General features: G+C 38.3%; 1 long non-coding RNA gene across 2 annotated transcripts; it reads left to right on the forward strand.

Moving 5' to 3' along the window:
* The first annotated feature begins 3,465 nt into the window (after positions 1 to 3,465).
* Positions 3,466 to 6,630, forward strand: LOC146653985 (uncharacterized). 2 transcript variants are annotated; one of them, XR_014907294.1, is made up of 5 exons: positions 3,466 to 3,807; positions 4,508 to 4,573; positions 4,924 to 5,079; positions 5,532 to 5,624; positions 5,914 to 6,630. It is a non-coding gene; the product is annotated as an uncharacterized LOC146653985 (long non-coding RNA). The 2 variants fall into 2 exon arrangements; XR_014907295.1 differs by lacking the exon at positions 3,466 to 3,807 and adding an exon at positions 3,826 to 3,964.
* The last annotated feature ends 459 nt before the right edge of the window (positions 6,631 to 7,089 follow it).

Raw genomic sequence — 7,089 nt, forward strand, 5'->3', positions numbered from 1 at the left:
AATGTCCCTCGATCTGGGGCTCCACGCAAGATCTCATCCCGTGGGGTCAAAATGATCATGAGAACGGTGAGCAAAGATCCCAGAACCACACGGGGGGACCTGGTGAATGACCTGCAGAGAGCTGGGACCAAAGTAACAAAGGTCACCATCAGTAACACACTACAACGGCAGGGAATCAAATCCCGCAGTGCCAGACGTGTTCCGCTGCTGAAGCCAGTGCATGTCCAGGCCCGTCTGAAGTTTGCCAGAGAGCACATGGATGATACAGCAGAGGATTGGGAGAATGTCATGTGGTCAGATGAAACCAAAGTAGAACTTTTTGGTATAAACTCAACTCGTCGTGTTTGGAGGACGAAGAATACTGAGTTGCATCCCAAGAACACCATACCTACTGTGAAGCATGGGGGTGGAAACATCATGCTATGGGGCTGTTTTTCTGCCAAGGGGACAGGACGACTGATCCGTGTTAAGGACAGAATGAATGGGGCCATGTATCGTGAGATTTTGAGCCAAAACCTCCTTCCATCAGTGAGAACTTTGAAGATGAAACGAGGCTGGGTCTTCCAACATGACAATGATCCAAAACACACCGCCCGGGCAACAAAGGAGTGGCTCCGTAAGAAGCATTTGAAAGTCCTGGAGTGGCCTAGCCAGTCTCCAGACCTCAACCCCATAGAAAATCTGTGGCGGGAGTTGAAAGTTCGTGTTGCTCGGCGACAGCCCCAAAACATCACTGCTCTCGAGAAGATCTGCATGGAGGAATGGGCCAAAATACCAGCTACTGTGTGTGCAAACCTGGTAAAGACCTATAGTAAACGTTTGACCTCTGTTATTGCCAACAAAGGTTATGTTACAAAGTATTGAGTTGTATTTTTGTTATTGACCAAATACTTATTTTCCACCCTGATTTACGAATAAATTCTTTACAAATCCTACCATGTGGATTCATGGATTTTTTTTTCACATTCTGTCTCTCACAGTTGAAGTGTACCTCTGGTGCAAATTACTGACCTCTGTCATCATTTTAGGTGGGGGAACTTGCACAATCGGTGGCTGACTAAATACTTTTTTGCCCCACTGTATGCTATATCTTCCAAAGAAAGAAACACTGTGTACGTCACTTCACTTAAGCCATCAGAAGTCAGGGTTTTGCCAGGCCTGCACACTTTTTCGGTTCAGTCACACATGGCACGGATTTATATGGTTATTAATCTTGTTATTCTTAATCATATCTTATCTTCCTATATACACATATATAAAAACGTTGTGTATTACACAAACCTTTTCTTTGATGTTGGTGCTAGTAATCACCAAAAATTATGCATTTAACCTTTAATTTTAAAAGAGGGATTTAAGGGATATATTATACATATTGGTTTCTTTGATCAATAATTTAAGATTTGCATTGCATCCTACTACTAAGCCTACAGTTTCAGGTTAATGTTATGTGTAGAGAACTGCTGGTCCACATAAATGAAAAACAGGGTGTATGGTAGGGTTTTTACATGTGTGTGTGTGTGCAATGATGAACTATACCCATAAATATTTTTCTTATTCATATTTCATCTCATATTTCATAAAGATAGCATTCCTTCTTAACCATAATGAAATTTGAACATATATATGAATACTATTGAAAGACTCTTAAATGTAGTGTTGTTTTGTTTTATTTTTGGGCAAGGATATTTTGAAGTAGATCAGCCTTATTGGTAGCCTAGCAAACAATGAGCTGCTAGTAATAGTACTAATTAATAAACTAAGGCTCAGAATTTTGGGGCTGAACAGGCTTGAAATTCAGGGATGTTTTACCAGTAGAGGGTAACACACCAGTCACGCAGTCCCTCAAACTTTTTCTCATCACAGAGTTATTTTCTGTCTGAATATCCCCTAACACTCTAGCTACTGGCAGATCCTTCACAATGATACAGACAGAAATGCACACAAGTGCGTATTAAAAACTGGAAAATTCATACTGATGTATCCACACACCAACTCACAGACGCAGCTGTTTTCATAAAAAGTTGTTGGTTATGACCTCTTATAGCAGAATGTTTCAAGCTGATTGCTCCTGTCTGCAGCACTGCAGGCTAACAGCACAAACACACCAGACACACTCATCTCTTTCTCCCTTGCTCTGGCTTTCACAGCTAGACAGACTTTCACACACAAAGGAAAGTTTCCCTGTAGCCTTTCTTCTTCTGTCCAAGTTTGAGACTTACACTAATTAAAAAAATATTTTAGTCATTTATTCTGATGGCACATTTTGTTTCAGAGGAGAATATGATTTGCTGGCAAAGAAAGAGTGGGAGGCTTCCATCACTGCAATGATAACAGCAAGTTGTTTTGACATGTAGAGGGGCTGTCCAGGTTCTGTTACTATCCTTGGTGTGCTTCTATGAAAATAAGGAAATGTATGATACACTTTTTCATGAATGAAGTTCTGTATGTCTAAAACAGGTAAGGACTCAATTTGATAAAACATCAAAGTTACTATATTGTGCTTAGATTAGTGATAAATGTACAACAATAAAATCCACACCATCAAATTATTCATTTCTCAAAGGTTTCCAGGTAGATATTAAAATATTAAAACCTCAGTCGCTTTTTTTTTTTTATAGCAACGAATGCTTAGGTCTGCATGTGCCCATCACTATTCTATGAAAAGGTTATTGCTAAGTATTTAAAATGTCACCTTTATGTTAATGTTTTCTTATAGTGAAAGTACTGTTCTCTGATACAATGATCTGCACATGGCAGGTGGAGACTTCAAGCTTGATCTGAAAATGTTAAAAGGAACATATTTTGGGCGATTGTGGCTCAAGAGTTGGGAGTTCGCCTTGTAGTTGGAAGATTGCCAGTTCGAGCCCCGGCTTGGACAGTCTCGGTCGTTGTGTCCTTGGGCAAGACACTTCACCCGTTGCCTACTGGTGGTGGTCAGAGGGCCCGGTGGCGCCAGTGTCCAGCAGCCTCGCCTCTGTCAGGGTGGCTGTGGCTACAATGTAGCTTGCTATCACCAGTGTGTGAATGGGTGGGTGACTGGATGTGTAAAGGGACTAGTAAAGCGCTATACAAATACAGGCCATTTACCATATTCATGTTCAACTTTCTGCTGATGAGGTGATATTTGTAAATTCCTAAGCCCTACTCTCAAAGACCTAGAGGCGGGGTTAACAACCCAATGACAGCCAGGGGTAATTAGGGAAAAATGTGTATTCCCCAACCAGTTGGCAAGTGGTTGCTGAAGGTTTCTAGCATTTACAAGATTAATTAGTTTGCAAACAAGTGTATAGTGCTGCACTAAAAACCTCCTTGTGATTGCTTTGCTTGCCAGCACATTGCCAGAGTTGCTACAGAGTTTGTATATCCAAAGCAATCACTGCTATCGACAAAGCTATCACAAGGATTTCTTTGGCAGCCAAAAGATTTCACATAGTCACTGCAGTGACTATGTGAAATCAAAAAAATGAATGAGGTGGATTGTTCAGTGTATATTAATTATTTATTTTCATTTTACTTAAAATATATGTTTTTGTTAAGTTAACATATGTTTTTCTAATCAAGTCTACGTAATTGTGTCTATTATTCAACGTACATAATACTAATGTGTTACTTGATCGCATAACATTTAAGTTAAGTCAATTAGGATCGATATACCTTGTATATCCACAAGGTGGCAGTAATGCAAAAACAGTTGTAATGAAACCGCGCAGAACAAGAAGGTTTCACGGCTTGTGCCTGCTCATGCGCAAGACTTCAAATTTAACTGAAAAAGGCTGTTTTGGCGCCAAGCTACTGTTTCTTTGAGAGGTAAGACCACTTTTTTTCTTTGACTATGTTGTGTAGTATCTATATGTCCAGCATGGTTATATTTTGCGTTTGTCTTACAAGACATGTTATATCGTTTGCGTGCGCTTGTTTTACATTAGTTTTACTGGGTCCTGGACATGCTTATTTTGTGGACTGTGTAAGAAACATTTTTATTGTTTTTTGTTTTATTAAGGGATTAGCTACAGGGGTTCATGGGGTTATTCTTTCAAGGGGTTATTTTTCCATTTGCTTTCTTGGGATTCCTTTTCTGTAATCCGAGAGTCGGAAATATCGAATAGGATAGCAAGGATAGCATAAAGTGACATTTAAAATCCAAAAAGTCAAGGGCGAAAGCCACTGTGACACCATTGTTCTGCTCTATCAGTAATCTGTATTATGTAAAAATGGTCTGTAAATACAGCATGTTTCCTAGCGGAGTTATACATATCAATGTAGTTATAAATTACAGTTTGTGAAAGTACACACTTAATTTTTTTAATAAAATTATTCAAGACATATGAGTGGACAGACAATGGAGGTCGACAGACCTGGTGATAATTGCTTCTATAGAAAGTTAGCACATGGCAGTGTCAATCTCTTGCTTTTCTTCTGAGTAGTATTTTATTTAGTTGTAATTCAAACAATAATTTGCTTCTTGAAATTAAGTAATGAATTTCTTGTTTTACTTTATAAATCTCAGATCCTGCCTTTACCTGCTCCCTCCTATACTGATGTGGTGTATGTGGTATTGCTGAGCTTGTATGTGGTATGTGAACTGTTATACTTTTAAAAACAAAACTGTTTTATAAGTTAAGTTTTCTTTTGTGACCCATCCCATGCCCCTGTTATTTCTTCTCCACATCTGAACCATGGTAAAGGTTGCAGTTCAAGGGCCTGAGGCATGAAATTCTTTTCAGATCAGCTGTGATCAATATTTTTTGGAACTTGATAAATAACAATAAAAGCTGTAATGGCTCCATTAGCATTTTGTGTAAATGTTTGTGTTAAAATTATAGCTTTAATGAGGTCTTACTACATTAGTTTTAGTTTGTATATGTGTACATATAGTATGTATATTTACAGTACAGTATGTTGTGTTTGTTGACATATTTTCAGGTGGAAGCAGAATATGTGAGGATTACTACTGCTGCACATGTTCCAAGGCTTTTTACACAACTTGACCAATACACTGACCAGCTCATAAAAGTCTTCAAGAAAAAAGGAGGCGTTGCAGGGAAGAAAATTAGACAAACTTTGGCCCCAGCCACACAGGTGCGTTATTCTGTTGGTAGCAAAATATTATGGCTAATAAGATCATTTTCAAATTTAAACAGCTAGTGTATGGTAGCTGCACAGTGCACTTACATTTATATTAAGCAAGACAAAGTTTGGTACTCAAAACGTTGGAAAATTTAAATTACCTAAACATATGTAAAATCTGATCCCTTGATTTAGGTTAAACCAGAAGTGAATGTTTTTATGTTATGTTTTGAATGCAAAAAAGATGATGTATTAGTTTGTCTTTACCTCCATTATGGACATATATAATGTGGTGGAAACCCTGCCCAACAGGTTAACTATTCATGTCCATGTGATGATTAGTTGGTCTTGTGTACATGTCTATCTGTGCAGTGGATATGTCATTCATTTTGCGTATAATGTGAGTTTCTGTCATCCTAAAGTATTTCTGTTTTCTCTTCCTGTATCTCTGCCACTCTCTACAGAAGGAAAGTATTGAAAAGGGGAGGGAGTGTGTCCTCAGGGCACTACCTTTTTACCTGAATGAAGACCCAAGCATCCTCTTCAAAGAATAATTGGTTGGTAATTTTAGTTTAGTTTTTTATCTGTATTAAACCAAATTTTGAATAACTAATGTTGTTGCATGTTGTTGTTGTTGTAATTTGCATGGAACCTGTTTAAATGTTTTGGGAAATCTTCTTGTATACCCAAACTATTTATATTTATCGTTGAATCTGTAGTCTGAAATAGTGGCACACTGGGGTGCATGTTCCTAATATTGTGTTTACGTCATTAAAGGGTAGCTTTGGCCCTTTTTCTTTCTTTTTTTAAAACTGGATGCCATTTTTCTATGTTTTTGTGTCTAAGCTACAGCTGTTCAGAGGGAGCTGGAACAAATTACCCTTGCTATCTTTACCATCGAAAGAGCTGATGCCAGCACTCCTCCAGCCGATGTGGGTATAACCATCTAGTGTGTCCTGCATGACCTGGAAGACCTGGCCTCTGCATGTGCACTCTTAATGGGTGGGATATATGCACTGAATCTCAGTTAACCTCAAGACTGAAAGCTTTCTTTGAAGTACTTCAGAAGCTCTTCCTTCATCTGTATGTCAGCATACTCTTGACCAAGGTACAGTTGCTCAAGAATACACTGAATGAATAAGCCAACCTTTAATTTGGATGATGAATGTTCTGTCAGATGGACAGAAGTTTTTCGGAGGCTGAATGGGAATAAAATGGTAATTTGTAAATGACAGATAACGGGAAAATTACATTTAAGAGAAATTTAGAACATTTTGAAAAGTTTGTAAACTACTACAATTTGAGAGATTTTACTGTTGTGGGGGGCTAGTAAGAGACAATCAAAAGTATTGAGATTTAAAGGATTTAATTGAGAGATGATACTGCACCAGAAATGTTGAAGGGTGGTGTGTATATTAGCGTTCAAGGCATATTGTTATGAGGTGGAAATATGTTCATATTCAGTTTGTGTTACATTGTGTGCATTGTAAAGGTAATTGCAATACATACTAAAAATAAGGGTAAGTTAGGAGGTTGATCTGATATCCTCGTGTTGGTGTTGTTCCCAGATCATCATACTAAATGTTGTTCCAGGATCAACATTGCAAGTGACCAATCAGAATGTTGTGACGTCATACTTTTGCGACTTCGGGAAAAACCGGCGTAAAACAAAAAACTGTACTTAAGCTGCGTGAAACCGCCTCTGTCCGCCGATCAACTGACCCTAACCCTAACCGTAACCCTTTAATAAACAGTAAGCAGAATTGATATTGTCCTTGCAACATTGGAATTTCATAAATGCACGAATGGCTTGGCGCGCAAAAGAATAACGTCACAACAATGTGACAACATTTTCATGATGGTCTGGGAACAACACCAACACGAGGATATCAGATCATCCAAGTTGGGAATGCAGGATGAATGTATATTTTGTGGACTTTTAAAGACGAACAATTGTTTCCATGTTAAAATGTTTACATCTGAAGTTTTTTGCCCAAACACTAGTAAAATAAATGTTGACAG

Source organism: Rhamphochromis longiceps, linkage group LG14, assembly GCF_057381845.1.
Source record: "Rhamphochromis longiceps isolate RC_006_pf linkage group LG14, R_longiceps_female_GT1.1, whole genome shotgun sequence".
Taxonomy (NCBI): domain Eukaryota; kingdom Metazoa; phylum Chordata; class Actinopteri; order Cichliformes; family Cichlidae; genus Rhamphochromis; species Rhamphochromis longiceps.